This window comes from Rhinolophus hipposideros (genome assembly GCF_964194185.1).
Source record: "Rhinolophus hipposideros genome assembly, chromosome: 8".
NCBI lineage: Eukaryota > Metazoa > Chordata > Mammalia > Chiroptera > Rhinolophidae > Rhinolophus > Rhinolophus hipposideros.
In genome coordinates, this window is record NC_138054.1 from 85147236 (window position 1) to 85165620 (window position 18385).

The following is an 18385-nucleotide window of genomic DNA, read 5'->3' on the forward strand; positions in this document are numbered from 1 at the left end:
CTGTTATTCTGTGATTTTTTAACTTACTTTAACAATTAACAACTGAGATTCATTGAAAAAGATCAAAAAGTGGGGTGTGATCTCTTTTTTTTTTAATTTATTGGGGTGACAATTGTTAGTAATCTCTTTTTTCATCTGTGATAAATGGATGTTGAAGTGAATTTCCTCATTTGAGTATTAAAGATAATTGAGAAAGGTGACATTAAAGCAGAGCCATTTGCAAAGACGAATTAAAATTGATGTGTTTTTAATCGGGTGTTATTTTCACACAGTGAGGAGCTCCTGTATTTAGCATGCTACATGTGCTCAAAAGAGTTCAATCGTGTGTAAGGGAAGCCCAGTCGGGGAAAGCATCTGAGCCTCAAACTCAGGCTTTGAATGCTAACGTAGCCAATAGAGCAGATAAATTACTATCACCATTTAAACAGAATAATTACCAGATATTTAACAAGAATTTAGTTACAAATCAAGTCCCAAGCTACTAAAATTAAACTGGTTCATGAAAACATATACTTAAAATATAAGCACTTATTTCCAAAAGCATCATATAAAAATATATTAACTAGCTCTAAAATGATCAAAGCCCCCAACCACATGAGAACTTGACAATACTAACAAACCCCTTCTATTATTACAATCAGTTTTTTTTAAAAAAAGAACAGAAAATAAAACCAACGACATTACTATACTTTCTCAGAGTGTTTGACATCTTGCTAGTTTTGAGGATCAAATGGGTGAAGGACAGCAGTCTATTAACAGACTTATTTTGATATAGAAGGCTCACTGGTGAAATTACATATACATAATCAGAACTCCAATCAGTTGAACAGTATTAGCTAGCTAGTCCTTCTCTAAATCATTCTTTTCCCAAGCTAACATTTTATAATTACTTTTCTGTTCAACGCTCTAAGAAAGCTAAATAATTTATTCCATGTTGGTTTTAGTTTTCCAGAAATGCATATAATGGCTGATATTTTCTTTAAAAAAAAATCAATTCTTTACGTGTCTACCATTTCCCTGGAAAATTGCTAAAAGTAATTTTTTTATCTCTATGAGGACATACTGCTAATGTACCTAATATTTAAAATTATGAATACAATTCGCTGTTTATGGCATTGAAAAAAAATAGACTGGAAGAATATTTGCAAATACTAATCATGGTTGTACCTATGTGGCAGACTGTGATTATTTTTTAAAGGGTTTCTATTTTCTAAACTTCTCTTTGGTTAATAGGTATTGCTTGTATAATTAGAAAAAGTTACAATAAAGTGACTTTTGGAAGTCAGCATTACTTTAGTAAGTATTAGTAATTATAAGTGATTAGTAATTAGGAATTAGCATTACTTTAGTAAGGATTACTTTAGTTAAGGATTCCTCTGAAATGTTGATACTTGACTACATTAAATCAACATATTTATGTTACCGGATCCCATATGAACAAAATGTTATTCTCTACGTTAACTCAGAGGTTTCATTGAACCTTAATCCTCATGTGAGAAAAAAACTTAACCTCTTCACTATAAGTGCTATACATTAGTCAAAATACCCCAAGTCTAGGAGGTTGTAACTTAAACATGAGGAAGTAAACAGAATATAAATAATATAAATCAAAGCTACTGACTAATTCAGAGAACACTATTCAAAGTGCACTCATAGAACTTCAAAAACAATACCAAATAAAATGTGTTTAGTAACTTGTTACACGTATGTATTGAAACTTTCCTAAGATTTAGGATTTTAAGCTCCCATACCTCTCCTCGCAAAGGCCTGACTCTAGTTTGAAGTAGAGAATGCAATAAAAAAATTACCTATGTACTCATTCAAAATATGTTTTAAAACTTTCCATTTAAATTCAATAATTGCTATTTAATAGTAATGCTTATTTAAATCACATAACTGCCTCAATATCTGTCATTAATCTTCAGGATAGTAATGATTGCTGTCTTATATAATATTCAATAATTAGACACTTGGAATCTTTTGGCTTAAAATAAAACCACATTCTATTTAAAGACTAAATAGGACATGATGCATTTCTGAATTAAATACTGGAATTATTTGTAAGGCTTTTAAACAGTTAAATTTCAGTATTTTAATAGAGGAGATAATGGATTTTTTTCCAGGCCATATACAACAAAAGTCCTTGGAACCACCCCTTACATTTCTATTTGGAAAATACTTTGGCTGAAAAGAGAGAATGCCTCAGGATAACTCTCTTTAAAGATGCTAGATTAATTTTAAATGATTTTTCGAAGAAAACAGAACCAGCAAGAGTCACATCTAAAGATTTCACTGTATGGTGTTAGCTGGTGGGAGTGGCATAGTGAGATGAATTGAAAAAGGGGGTTTGTGTTTTCCCCACCCCACAAGATAAACGTACACCCAAGCATAAACCTTTTATTAACACTTTTAAAAAATTCACCAAAAAAGTGGCTTTACACCAAGATACTTTTGTCCTTCGTTGTTTTCAATTTATAGCTTCCCTCAAGATCAGTTTCCAGAGTATATTAGGCAGCATGTAAGAACTTTGATTTTATGCTTATTCAAAATTATAAAACGTACATACTCAATACTTTTCCCCATCATTTAGTAGTGTTATCCTTGCTGTAGGAACTTTGACTTTAAAGATTCTCGTTAACCACAGTTTGTTAAAAACAGAATCTCACAGAAATTCTGCAAATTCAAGGAAGCGTTGATCTGGTTGTTCCCAAGCCTCAAATTATAGCCTTGTTAGCAGGGGCAGAATTCTATTGCTTACTAGGACTTCAACAGCCTCCAGAAAGCTTTTTATATACCCAAAGTTCCTGTTGAATGTAGCACCGACTCAAAATTCCCACCAGGAAAAAAGATCTCCCTTCCTTAGGAACCACTTGAGTGGCTCCGCCCAGAGCGATGACCTGGGCTGACCTCGGACTCCACGCTGTCAATGGTGCTTTCGCACCTGCCGGCAAGTTGGCACCGCCAAACAACTTCAGAGACAGAATGCAGCTCGCCACGGTCAAATCTCACATTGAACTGCCACGTCAGTCTGTAGAAGCCTGCAAGGTGCTTTCTTTGCCAACCAGCTCCCTCTTTTAAATCTCGTATCTATGAGGATCTCCAGGTACATTGCACGCTAGCGAATATAGGGAGGCAATCTCTCCAAGGCAACCAGCTCACACTGGAGAAGGGACCCGCCTGGGTCCTGCCGAGGGAACCGTAACCTGCTGGATTTCAAAACTGGGATTGGATGGAAGCGGATTACACGGCAAGGTAAAGAGCTTTCGGGGTTGGGGGTGGTTTTTTATTTATTTTATTTTGTATAAGAACCCACAACCTTGGCAATAATTTCCACCACACTCCTAAGGGAAGGGCGGGGGGGGGGTCACTTTAAGAGTACACACGGTTACTATGGTTACCGTTCTGCAAGCTCAATTCTGCAAAGGGAGACGGAGAGCTGTCCGCCAAGGCCCTTTCTTTGTCCGCATCCACACACCAAGGACAAACCTAGCGGCCATCCCCGCCAGCAGGAGCACAGCAAGGGCAGCGTTCCAAATAAAGGACACCTTTTTATTTGGGCTCAGGAAGAACTGCACACAGCGCCCCATGGAAGCTAGCCCGCCCACACGCAGTCCTCTGGCCAGGGCTATTTCCCCAGTTTGGAGAAAGCTCCTCCACACTCCAGACAGGGAATCCAGTCAGGAGCCATTCCAAACATGGCGCAGCCCTTACGCACAAAGGAAGGCTCATCTCCAGGAAACCCGCGGTACAGAATTAATAACTCCTCAAGAGCCTACAGTTTCCGCAAGTGGAAGTTGAGGGAACAGTGACTAGGGCACAACGGAGACGCCCAGAGGAACTTCATGTCAAAGACGCTACCGCAAGCAGCGTGGAAAAGACGGCGCGGCGAGGACGACCCAGTGCGCAGGCGCGCGGTGCCACTCTCCGAGCGCTGGGGGCCTGCCCCCCCTCCTCTCAAAGGCCAGGGGAGTTGCCCCAACGCGCTTGCGCAACGACGGGACGTTGGGGGAGGGGAGAAAAACCGGTTCCCTTCATTGTGCGAGAACCACCCCGCCCATCGAGGGGAGCGCGCGCGCGCGTGCACATACCACTCTTTCTCGCGCGCGCGCCGCGCTTGCTGCCCAGTCTCTTGCGCATGTTGTGGGAGGGAGGTGGTGGCGGAGCTTCAGCCTTTTTGCTGAGTTTCTGAGAAGTTTCTGGAAAGACGGAGCCCAAGGGAAGCTGGGGGATGGGGAGCACAGGGAAGCGAGCATTTGAGAGAAAGAAAGCAAAAAATCTAAAGCACACCGCCACCGCCCTCCCTCCAGCCGTGGAGCCACGACCAAAGCAAAGACCAACCCCACCGCGACCCTCAGGGCAGAGGGAACGCTTTGGGGACCTCAGCAGCCGCTCTGTCCTCTGCCTGTGCCCAGCCCCCGAGGCCCTTCAGCCCTGGAAAAAGGGAGAGAGTGGGGGTGGGCGGATGAAAAGCCTAAAACGCTCACTGGATGTTTGAGGACGGAGAGAAAGCCGGCATCCGCCCTCTGGAGCTGCCTGTGCGCGCTCATGGGCCCCCGCGGCTCTTCGCTGCGCCCTGGAGTCTGGGCTCGTGGCGTTAGGAGTCCACGTGGCTGCCGAAGTACTGGTTTTGGGGGGCCTTTCACCCCCGTTTCCTTACTTCCCCCTCATTTAGGGGTCCTTTGGTCTCTCCTTTCTTCTCTTTGGTGACATAGTTAAAGCTGCGAGTGTGGAGACCCTGCAGGGGCGCTCCCTTCCTGCACCCAAGGGGCGTCCTGGGTGGGCAGAGGTGGCCCCGCAGGTGTTCCCCCGTTTAGTTCTTTCCAGTTTTACCCCTTTTTACGTAAGCGCCTCCTGGAGAGGGGTAATTTGGAAGAGCAAAGGCAGCACCCGTACAAAGGCACCGCGCGTCGATTGTGGGCCCGAGGGGCAGCGGATGGGGCGGCGTGGGAAGGCCGAAGTATGGCCGTGGGGCCCGACGGCGCGCCAGTGCGAGGAGGGCTGGCCCCCGCAGCCCCCGAAAGGACGCTCGGCCGGCACGGTTGTGCTGGGGGGAAGGGGTCCGCGGCGCCTTTTTTGTTTTCGGTCATCGCCCGCTCGTGACCTGGTCCGGCTGCCATTTTGTGGCGCGTCCGCCATTTCGCGCGGCCGAGTGGGGGCAGGGCGGTGGGGGAGGGGCGGCCGTTGCCTGCAGGGGGCGGGGCTGGCGACAGCGCTCGGGCTTCCCCCCACCAGCAGCGCGGGCGAGCGCGTCCCTTTTGTTCTTCGCCTCCGGGCTCCACGCTTGGGGCTCGGGTTCCACCGCGGACCGCCCCGGAGGCTCGCCGCAGACGCGGGCCGTGTGAAAGCCAGAAAGGCCGCCGAGAGGCGTGCACAGAGCCCACCATCTTTCCTGCCCACCCAGCCCTTAGAAAGTGGGCTTTCTCCGCCCCACCCTTGCTGTGTGAAAGGGATACATTTTATGAGGCAGTGCTCCGAACTCAACCGTGGGAAGCTGGAATTTCACCCTGAGAAGGAAGGCGCTTCCCGGAGCCCTGTGTTGGTGGCCGTCGGAAAAACCCTTTTGCGTCCCCGGCCTTGAACCATCATGGCGCTGTACACAGAAGTGAGCACTGCGCGGCTTCGCCAGTGGAGACCCGACAAAGGTGCTAAACACCCGCGTAACCGAGAGGTCGGTCTCTTTAAAAAAAAAAAAAAAGGTGCCTTTGAAGTGCTGTCCGCCGGAGGAGAACTGAGACTTGCTTCTCATTGGCTGGCCGTGCAGCACGCACTGCGCCACTCTTGTCAGCTACGGTTTTATAACCCATTATAGCCGAGCCATAAACGGGAACAATAGTTTAGACTACCTTATTTCTGTCTGTGGAGAACGCCTTCTATGTAACTTCTTTTTTGAGTCCCCGATGAGTATGTAAATAACAAATTGACTCAATAAAATCTCTGTTATGTGCCTTCTAGTGTCATTTCAAATCCTGAAAGAGCTATTGTTTTTCTGATTTCAAGGGAAATATTTAAACGTGAGTCTTGGCATTTTAATGTTAACTTGCCGGCTCGCATCCACAAAGCCAGGAAACGCAAGAGTAATGCTGCTAAATGTGTCTTCCAGCCTTGCTTTCTGTGCAAGGTATTTTTGTTCTAAATTTTTTTCTGAAGTTTGTTTTTCTTCACAGCAGCAGGAGTTCTAACCGAGCCAGCCTTTCCTGGCTCAAGGCGTTTGGTGTCACAGCTACAGTAGGGTTTTTGTGTTTTGTTTTGTTTCTTACTATATGTAATTACGGGGGGGGGGTGGTTATCTGTTTCAGTAATAGGGGGTTAAGCGCATAATGATAGGATGGAAACGTAAAAAATATATCGTTGAGGGCACAGATCAGGATTTGATGGCTTCCAGAAGAAAGAAACATCTGAGGAGTGGCTGTTAGATTCCAAATTTTGTTTTAGTTCCAGATTGGCTAAAAATACTTTATAGTTTAATTTTTTATGCTCTCTCAAGATTCTGTAAAGCACAATATTTATATTCTTTTGGTGATGAGAGCTCGTGAAATGTGTTAAATATTTTTAAATGCTGTTACTTTTTTCCTCCACAATAAAATAATGTGGAACTGTTAATATTGTTGGGAAATTAGGATATATCTTAACTAATGCAGACAAAATAGTTTGCCCCTAATTAGCCAAGCAGTTGAAATTCAGACAAGGATTGCACAACCTATCTTTTACTTTGTACAGATGTGGAAGAAACTGTTTAATAAATTTTAATTCTTAGAGTTTGTTTTCATTTATGAAATGGATACTTATTTCACACCTTTACCTATTACGTTTAACACAAAAAGCACACCTTTTTTTGCACCACAAAAATGTTTGCAATTTGTGTTTTCGTAAGAGCAGGTAGTATTTTGCCCTGTTCACCTCTCCCTCATGCCAGACGTTTGCAAAACAGTTAAACAGAAATTCAGAAATAATCCTCCTCCCCCATTCTAATGTTGGCCTCAAAACACTTTCCAACTTCCTAGGCCAAAGAGCCCAAACACTTAAACAGGTGAACTTTAGACTTACAGAGAGCCATGTTCAAATAAACAGATTTTGAAATACCACAATCTCATGATCCGCCCCATGAGTGAAAATGCTTTTATACCTGTCGTCCTAGGTCTCTTCAGTTTGTCAAGCCAGGCAGGATTAGTGAATTCCAAGATTACTAATCCATTGTTCCTGTCATTTTTCTTATTCTAAAACTGAGGCTCGGGTGGGTGATGAGGGTAAGGGGGATCAAATATATGGTGATGGAAGAACTGACTCTGGGTGGTGAACACACAATGGGATTTATAGATGATGTAATACAGAATTGTACACCTGAAATCTATGTAAATTTACTAACAATTGTCACCCCAATAAATTTAATAAAAAATAAATTAATTAAAATAAAATAAATAAAACTGAGGCTCTGTGTTAATTTGTACCAGTTTGTGTTCGCTGGATGAAATTTAATTATTAACCAAAACCTTTAATTCTACCTAGATCCTTAAGGCAGCCAGTGTAAAATAGAAGTGGCATGTGCTAGGCCTCTTTGGCTCATCCCTTTGATTTTTTGATTATTTTGTTTTGGCCTTTGGTGAAACTTGTATGCAACTTTTCCAAACAACATATAGAAATACTAAGTATCTCTATCCATTGTTCCAGAAAAGGATAGCTTTTCAAGCCAAATTCTGGAATAGGAGGGAATTTAACAATAATAGTCACCTTTTCCTGGTAAAGATAAATGAGCTCCTTTAGAGACTTAGGTAATATGGGAAGTCCTTCAAAATATTTTTGGCAGCAGTTAAGCATTCCCACATGCTGTAATAGTCTTTTCCCCTTTGAGGCAAAACTCAGAAGTTCAGCACTGCAGAAGTATTGGAGTTCAAAGAACAAATCCTTGCAGCCAACAGTATGTTTCTTAGAAAAATAGAAACACATCTATAAAAATAAAAATTACTCCTGGAACAACCCAACATTTGTCCTGCCAGAGTACAAATGGTCTAACCTAAAACCAAATTTTATCCTGACAATTGTGCAGATTATATGAAAACTGTAGGTTATCATTTTGGCATCATAGTTTAAATGGCCTAGTTAGACAATACTGTGTTTCCTGAAAAATAAGACTGGATCTTATACCGACCGTATTTCCCAGAAAATAAGACCGGGTCTTATATTAATTTTTGCTCCAAAAAATGCATTAGGGTGTATTTTCAGGGTATGTCTTATTTTTTCATGTACAACAATCTACATTTATACAAATACAGTCATGTCATCTTCTTCTGGAACATCGTCATAACAGATAACATACTAAATGTGTCCGTCTGACTGACAATCTTAACTGGGGATTATTTTCAGGGTACGTCTTATTTTCGGGGAAACGTGGTACATCAAGAAGATTTCTAAAAGTCGAGATCTTCTGCCAGTCGAGATGTTTAACAAATAATTTTTAAGCATCAACCTTGTGCCAGATCTTATTCCAAGTACTTAGGATACATCGCTGAATAAAACTTCCCTGTTATGGAGCTTAGAAGCTTATCTGGTTGGGGAAGGTAAGGGGGGGGGCAGGGGTTGTAGTGGAAGGGTGAGAAGAAATAATAAATATAACTAAACGGAAATTAAATAAATAATAAGAGCAGTAAGTGCTATGGTGAAAATACAGAGAAGAGAGATGAAGCACATGTTGCAATTTTAATTGGAGCAGTCAGGGTAGGCCTTATTGAGATATTTGAAGACTTGAAGTTGCTAAGGGAGCAAACTGGGTATCTAGGGAAGAGGTCAGTCAGAGGGAACATCAAGTGCAAAGGTCCTCAGGTAAGAGCATGACTGGCATATATGAAAACTTGCAAGGAAACCAGTGTGGCTGAACCAGAATGAGCAAAGGGGAGATGACAAGAGATGATGGGCGTTAAAGAGGTAAGGGGTGTGGGATTAAGATCTATAGAAACTGGTAGACCACAGCGGAAGAACTTTGGTTTTTAATTGGCATGGAGGTGTTGCATGATATAACTTAGATTTTGAGAGGTGTTGAGAATAAGAGACAAACGATAGAAGCAGGAGCCAAATGAGGGAGGCTATTTCAGTAATCCAAATGAAAAAATAAGGGTGGCTTCAATGACTTAAGGGACCTTGGATATATTTTGAAGGTAAATCCAAGAAGACTTTCTGATGGGTTGAACATGGAGTTGATAAAAAGAGGAGTCAAGGCTGAGCCTGAGGTTTTTGACCTGGGCAACTAGAAGGCTGAGTTGCCATCAACTGAAATAGAGAACACTGGATAGAACAGTTTTCCAGGGGAATATCAAGAGTTCATTTTGGGGAATCCAGGTGGTTCAGGTGGTTGGAGCCCCGCGCTCCTAACGCCGAGGTCGCCGGTTCAATTCCCACATGGGCCAGTGAACTGTGCCCTCACAGCTAAGATTGTGGACAACAGCTCTCCCTGGAGCTGGGCTGCTGTGAGCCAGGTCGGGTAGAATGCTCAAAATACCAACATGGGCCAGTGAGCTGCATCCTCCACAACTAGACAGAACAACAATAGCTTGATCCGGAATTGGGTGGGGGAGGGGGAGAAATGATTTCAATTCATTTGGGACAAGTTCAGTTTGAGATATTTAATAGATATTCAAATGGAAACATGAGGTAGGCTGAGGTAGGCTGTTGGATATGCATTGAGTTTAGGAGGAAGTTCTGAAGATACATTTTTATATATATGTCATCTTCATATATTATGCATTTATAATCTATATGTGGGGGGCAGGGTTGTCAGCATGTAAATGGGATTCAAAGTCCAGAACTGAATGAGATCACCAAGGGGGTAAGCACATACACCACGGGTGCCAAAAAATGTATACCCATTTTAAGAGATGTTACCTATGTATTACTTTTTGAAGTTGAATTGAATTACGGTAGCAATGTGTATTAATAGTATGACGTTCCCTCAAAAGATGGGGTTAATCGGGTGGTCGGATGGCTCAGTTGGTTAGAGCGGGAGCTCTGAACAACAGGGTTGCCGGCTCGATTCCCACATGGGCCATTGAGCTGCGCCCTCCACAACTAGATTGAAGGACAACGACTTGGAGCTGATGGGCCCTGGAGAAACACACTGTTCCCCAATATCCAATATTTCCCAATAAAAATGTAAATTTAAAAAATGGCATTAATCAAATGAATGCTAGCATCAGCGTCATCATGCAACAGGCAACAGGCAGGATAGTCAGAGAAAATGGTGGAAGCACCATTGTCCTTCGAGAAGTGCAAGACCACCGAGACATGACAGCTTACCTCGATGAGAATTTCAATGAGAATTTGCCGAGACAATGGATAGGACAAAGAGGTGTGGTTGAGTTTCCCCCACGTTCTCCTGACTTGACACTCCTTGACTTCTACCTATGGGGGACCTTAAAGGATGTGGTTGGTGTACCATGGAAAACCAGCTACACCAGCAGAAAACTGGCTACACTGGTGGTACTTTGGGAAGAAATTGAAACAGTGTACACAGCGATACAAGTGGACACTTTGGTCACCGTTGCTCAAGCAGTAGTTCACTTTAATCAGAAGTGTCTGGATGCTGATGGTAAGCACTTTGAGCATCTCTTGTAACTGCAGAAGTCAAACGTGACTTGAATTCATTCATCTTTTGTTATCGGTATATACTGAGTATTACAATTTTAATACAGTTTTCCTTTCATGAAATGTGTATACAGTTTTGACACCTTCTGTAGAAGGAAAGAACCAGGAAAGCCCTGAGGCACTTGACAGAAATCAGAAACTTGCAAAGCAACTGAGAAGGAGCAAACCAGCTAGGTAGGAGGAAAACCAAGAGAGGAGTAGTGTCTTGGACTCAGGTGAAGAAAGTGTTGAAGGAGGAGTGTGTGACCAACCGAAATGCCGCTGCGAGGTTAAGATGAGGCTTGAGAATTGACTGTTAGAGCAACATAGAGGTCATGGATAACCTTGACGAGAGCAGTGGGGGCAAAAAGCTTGATTGGGTTGAAGAAAAACATCAGTGAGTCATTGGGAAAGTGGAGTTGGAGGTGGAGAAGATGCCAGGGACTGTGATGGTAGAAAATATCTTTAGTTTCAGAAAGTTCTTGGATCAGCGCAAGAATCAGGAACTCAACGCTATTAGGCTTCTGGAAGAATTGTTACACTCTCAGGATATGTAGCCTGCTTCTAAACTTGTACCTGTTTCACAACGACATGGACAATATACAATTTCTTTGGAGAAGAATACTACTTCCTATAAAACCTGCAAATCTTGAGCTTGGAATTCAGTCAGTACTTGGAAGAATTTGGTCAGTAGGACAAAGAATATAACACAGAGATTTTCCTGGAATTTATATAACCATCAGTGCTCACCAGTGGTCTGAGGTGACTCAGCCAGTCAGGCAGTCAGGCTTAGAGATGCAACAAAGCAGACTTTGCCCTGCTTTCTCGAGTGCACACCCCAGGATCACTGAGGACTCTGCCGCTTTGTTGTATTTCCTGTAAAAATATTGGAACAATGGTGGCAAACTGACTCCATCACAAGAAAGGTAATACCCTAGGAGTTAAGTGCCCAGATCTTTCCTTTCAACAGGATTTTGTCACTTGTCACCTGCTCTGGTTCCGCCAATCCCCAGTGAACAATAGTTAACTAGCTTGGCTATGTGCTTTATTTGAAAATGTATTTATCATCCTGGGTTCAAGCTCCACCTTCTGTATCCTGTATACTGACAAATACAGAAGCTAAAATTTTTATCTTCAATTGTATTACCTTACCATTGTTGGAGCACGTGATAATATACAGATATAAGGTATTATGTATATTTTGTCCTGAAACATGCTGAATAGTCGTTGAAACAATATTTTTAAATATTTATCAATTTGGATGAAGCCTAGCATATTATATAGTTGAGTTTACATATTCTAATTACTCATGAAATATTGCTCTTTCCAGTTTATATAGAATAATCTTCAACTGTTTTTCCCTTGTTCCAGCACTCACTGTACTTCCATCAGTTATACTGATTCATAATGGTGGTGATTCATTTGGCGGTTGAGGAACACTGTCTTCCCTAGAATGGAATATCAGAATTCCGGGAGATTCTAATACATCTGCTTTGTGGGACTTTTCTCACACCTCCTGAGAATCAGCAGAATTCAAAATACAGCTGAGGAACAAGGACCATTTTGTTTAACAAGCCAGTTAGTTGACTTGAGATGTATTTCTGAGGTCCAAGTGCATCGGTTGCTGGTGTGGAGGTTATGTGATGAAAATTCATCTCCTTGAGAGGTCCAAGAATACGGTATCTTAAAAAGGTTTATACCTCTTTTCTTACTTTGCAAAGATGTAGCATCCATTATATTGGAGAAATTGAAACTATATTTGTACAAATCTCACGTTGGATGTTTCTAACCATTGATTATAGTTCCGCCTTTTGGAGAACTATAGAACCAGCTTTGTTGGGATTTTGTTGTTGTTGTTGTTGTTTATTTTTGGTGATGAGTCCTCTGAATAGTTGAACTTACTTATCTTCATGTGAAACATCCCTAGTTCATTTATTCTGCATTTGTTCAAGAAATATTTCATCGACTTTGAAATTAAATTACAGAATGGGAGGAGTCTGTTGCAAAAGGAGAGCAGAAAAAATGGAATGATAGCCGGGAAGGGAGCACGTGGCTGGGGAAAATGGTTTCAAGAGAAATTTGTTTTTAAGGTGGAAGAAATGACAATACTTTTTCACAACACTACTGATACAGTTGAGACTTGACGTAGGTGGGAGGGAGTTGACTGTATCCATGCACGTAAGTGGGAGAGAGGGACTAGATACGTGAAGGAACTGGCTTTACATAGGAGTTTAAAATAGTTCATCTAGTGAAAGACCGGAAGCCACAATGTTTGGGTGCAAATGCTGGTGAACAGATGTGCTTGAGCAAGAAATGCCACTAATATACTAAGAGGCAGAGTCAAGATAAGTAAGTTATCTATGCTTCACTTTTCCAATTGAAGATGGAAATGATGATACAGTACACAGATTTACTTTCTGTGTTCTTGGGCAAGTCCCAAACATTTCTGGCAGGGTCTCGGTATGTTTTATTTCCCACCGCATGGTAATTATCTAAAATAGTGTCTAGCAAACAATAATTGTTCAATAAATATTCATTGAATTAATTTTAGAAATGAATCTATTAAATAACTACACTACATATGTCATATCTACCCCATCAGTTTGTTTTGAAGACCTATGAAATGAGAGAACGGATATAAAAGTGCTTTATAAACTGAAAAGTGCTATTCAAATCTGAGGTGTTTCTGTTAGGAAGAATTAAGATAAAGTCTACTGAGTTTTTTCACTCCTTAAATGAGAAATACAATATAAATATGGAAATAGAATCATTATTAGTTGGATGGGTTTTTTTCCTTAGAGGGATGTACTGAGACCTAAAGATTCTATCAACTGGTTTGAAACTCAAGGATAGAATACAACATTACATAAAATAGGATTTGACCGGATAAACCAGGTAATGTTACACAACTGACAAAAATATACAAAAGCCAGAAAACCAAAACTATCTAAATCAATTAGCTTTATGTGGATGTCATAAATTACATTTCAGTTACATTTACAATACTGGGCACATGAGTGTTATATTACCTCTCTTTTTCTTTTCTTTCTTCATTCGTTTTTTTCATGGATTATAATTTCCAAAGCAAATACAGTATTGGAGTTTTGGATTTACTTTTCTAGGTAACAGAATAAGGTTATAAATTTATTGATGTTTCTGCCGAGGATTTTTAAATATATCCCAACTACACTGGACTATTTTCATGATAAATCTACATGGTCTTCCCATATATTACAGGACTAATCAGGACCAAAGTTCTGGCTGGAAAAAAAAATCCCATTCAGTGCATTTCCTTTTTTTTTAGTATTGGGACTAAAGTAAGTAATATAGTTAATTGCTTGAGTTTGAAAGCAATTTCTAATATGCTGAGGTTGTATTCCTGGGAGAAGCCCTTATCTTTGATCCTGATGGAATACCTGCAAGGAGAAGTGAATCAACTAACTCATGCCATCATTTTCAATTTTTCATCATTATCACTGGCAATTAGATGTTACGTAATTAGCCAAGGTCATACAAGAGGATTCAGTGGACCAATTTAGGATTAAATTTAGGAATCAGACATTAGGAACTCATTGGGATTCCCTTAAGTGTTTTTAAATGTTGCAGTATGGGGATGCTTAATTAGGCAACCAGCCTAGTTCCTGCTGCTACCCAGCACAAGGCATTTTAGGATTGCTTAGGAAAAATACTCAGTTCTCAGAAAATCTCGGAAGTCAAGCTCAAGCTGACGAAAGATATTTGCTGAGTAAAGCAACTCAGTCCCCTTCCTTGTAAAGCCGGAACTGCCATATGTGTTTTTCTAATTAGCCCCACCAGATTTCTTCTAGGTGTGATTATGTGTCATGAAGCTAACTATTCTGCCTCTGGGGATTTATGCATTCTCAGTGAAATTTCTCTACACCATCTGATGTGATAGTCTGCCTATACAGGTTTCCTGTGGCCCAGTTCTAGGTCACGTTGAAAGATTGTGCCACCTGGTCTTAACCTACTTTCCCTCTCCCCCCCCCCCCACTGCCTCCGTAAACAACAACAGTGGGGACACCCACAAAATATACCTGCCCTCACAATAACACCAGTCCATCTTGCATCTTGCCCAGGGCACCTTTTAAGCTGAAGGATCTCAAAGCCCACTGCAAACATTAATTATACTTCATAAATACCTCATTGATACTAGGCTGCAAGCCCCACTAGCCCCATTTGATTATTAGACATCCCAAAATGACATTCCGTCTGGAACCCCTTCTTCAACCCACGCAGAACCAGGACAAATCTGGGTCACGAGCACGACTCCATTCGCCTACTAAGACTGTCCCTAGCGCTCTTGGAAAACTAATTTCCTCCCCATGTTCCCCCAATACTCAGAAAATAGGGTGCTTCTCTCTGAAATTACCACCTTTCTTTTGCTGCTGATTTGGCTTCTGTACCTTCCAGTTTAGCTAGATGTGGGAATTCCACCTTTGGCAATTTGTCCACAACAATAAAGATCAAAAGTGTCTTACATTTGCACTCCTATGTGTGCATGTCATCAAAAGCAATTCAGGGCCTTTTTGACCTTTTTTTTTTCTTTCTTTGTTCATTTTGGTTATCTCTTGGATAAGAGGTTGCACTCTGGAGTCACCTTAGCCAGTGCTGCCCTCTCGAGGTTACAGATGCAGTTGCCCATGCTAAAAGTCTAGATAGGGCCTGTGTGAGAATGAGCAGAAAGAAGGTGTATTAAAGGACCAAATGGTCGTTGGCATGATAAACCGAGAAACTTTTGTTTATCTGCTTTGATGTGATAGTATACAGCAAAGAACACTAATAGAGAACCAAAGAATTCTTTCAACCATTGGCTGACTGTGATCTCAGGCCATTTTCTCTTTTTGTGCCTCAATTCCCCACCAATTAGAATCGGAGTTACTGGTCCAGTCCAGGGTTCAGCCAACTTTTTCTATAAAAGGCCAGATAATACTATTTTGGCCTTGGCAGGCCATATCTTCTCTATGGTAACTACTCAGCTCTGCCACTGTAGCTCAAAAGCAGCCACAGACAAAATGTAAGCAAGTGAGCCTGGAGGCATTCTAGTACAATTTTATTACAGAATTTATTACTGAAGTTTGCATTTCATTTAATTGCCACATATCATGAAGCATTCTTTTGTCAATTTTTCTAACCATTTAAAAACATAAAAACCATTTTTAGCTTCAAGACTATAGAAAAAAAATAGGGGCCGGCCCAGTGGCTCAGGTGGTTGGAGTGCTGTGCTCCTAAGTTCAATTCCCACATGGACCAGTGAGCTGTGGCCTCTACAGCTAGGATTGTGAACAACGGCTCTCCCTGGAGCTGAGCTGCCGTTGGCTGCCCTGGGGGGCCAGGAAGCTGTGTCCTACACAACTAGACTGAGAAACAATGGCTTGAACTGGAGTAGGGGAGGAGGTGGACAAGGGGGAAAAAAGAAAAAAAAAAGGCAGCGAGCCAGATTTGGACCAGGGCTGAAGTTTGCTAACTTCTAGGCTACATAATCTCAAAAGTTGACTTAACTATAATTCCTTTTCATTTCTTTTTCTTGGAAGATGACCCAGTACATATCTAGTGTGATATGAGGAACATTAGAACACACTTTGTCCAATAAAAGGGGTCTGCCAATTTCATACTGGTCAGTCTCAAATACTGCCAGTGCTGCTTCTAGAGCTGCATTGCCCAGGACTGTCCAAGCCACAGGTGGTACTGAGTACTTGAAACATGGCTAGTCCAAATGGAGGCGTACTGTAAGTGTAAAATACATACCAGATTTTGAAGACGTACGGTAGTACCAAAAAAAAAAGAATTTAAACTATCTCATTAATATTTTATATTGATTATATGTTTTAAACAATATTTTGATCAATTGAATTAAATATATTAAAATTAATTTAATCTGCCCTGTTTTAAAATGTGGCTACTGGAGGGCCTGTCCGGTGGCTCAGGCAGTTAGAGATCCATGCTCCTAACTCCGAAGGCTGCCGGTTCGATTCCCACATGGGCCAGTGGGCTCTCAACCACAAGGTTGCCAGTTCAACTCCTGGAGTCCAGCAAGGGATGGTGGGCAGCGCCCCCTGCAACTAAGATTGAACACAGCACCTTGAGCTGAGCTTCCGCTGAGTTCCCAGATGGCTCAGTTGGTTGGAGTGCATCCTCTCAACCACAAGGTTGCTGGAGCGACTCCCACAAGGGATGGTGGGCTGCGCCCCCTGCAACTAGCAATGGCAACTGGATCTGGAGCTGAGCTGCGCCCTCCACAACTAAGATTGAAAGGACAACTTGACTTGGGAAAAAAAAGTCCTGGAAATACACACTGTTCCCCAATAAAGTCCTGTACCCCTCCCCTAATTAAAAAAAAAAGCTGATCCTTTAAAAAGTAATAATAATAAAAAATAAAATAAAATGTGGCTACTAGATATTTTTAAAGTGTATGTACAGCTCACATTATTTTTCTATTGGATAGCTACTCCAGAAATTACTTGTTTTATTGATTTAAGATTTGTCCCTCATTCAAATGCAATATTCTTGCTTTTGAAACAATATATTTAACTTTATCATTTAATATTAATAAGGATGTGATAGAAAATTAAGCATGGATTTTGAGAGGAACAGGCCCCCAAAATTGTTTGTGTCCGGAAATGGAAAGTAGGGAGTAGAGATTGACAGAAGCAAGTTTTTCCCCCACTCATCAGCTATTTAGAGTTCTGGCCTTAACGTCTTGGAGTTCACATGACTGTCTCTCTTTTTTTTTTAACTTTTATTTATTTTAAGTGTGTTTTTCCAGGACCCATTAGCTCCAAGTCAAGTAGTTGTTTCAATGTAGTTGTGGAGGGCACAGCTCACACGGGCCATGTGGGGATTGAACCAGCAACCCCGGTGTTACGAGCATCATGCTCTAACCAACTGAGCTAACTGGCCACCCCCTATGACTGTCTTCTTTAAGGAATGAACACTCGATTGGGTTCAGGAAAAATGGGTCTCAGGCTGGCCTGTAGCTCACTATATAACAGGTAAATCATTTCATTTCAGTTTCCTCATCTACAATATGAAGATAAGAACTATCCTGTGTATCTTACAGAAATAAGAATGTGCCTGAGAATACTTGTGAGCTCTACAATGCCCCCAACAGTGTCCAGAATGTAAGTAGCATTTGCCTTGTTGGATTAGCTGCCTCTAGCCTCTCATTGACTAGCAAGCTGCAATATTGCTGCTGCTTCTTCCCTGATTGGCCGTTACAGACCAAGAACCCACCTTCCTTGAGTGACAGCTGGTTCAATCCTTCCAACTGTAGTTGTCCCAGGTCATGCAGGCTGGCTTATTAAGCCATACCTGTCTGATAGTCAACTCCAAGGGAGTGCTTCCATGGGTTAAACCCGCATACCTCACCCAGTTGAAAAATATTTACCATGCCTTGCAAGGGTAATTCAAATACGCAATGCTCATTCCCACCTCAGGGCTTTATCTTTGCTGTTTGCTCTGCTTGTAATGCTTTGCCTCAAGATTTGCACATGGGGGCCGGCCCGGTGGCTCAGGCAGTTGGAGCTCCGTGCTCCTAACTCCGAAGGTTGCCAGTTCGATGCCTTGAGTCCCACAAGGGATGGTGGGCAGCGCCCCCTGCAACTAAGATTGAACATGGCACCTTGAGCTGAGTTGCCTCTGAGCTCCCAGATGGCTGTTGGTTGGAGCGCGTCCTCTCAAACACAAGGTTGCCAGTTCGACTCCCTCAAAGGATGGTGAGCTGCTCCCCCTGCAACAAAGACAAAAAGGACAACAACTT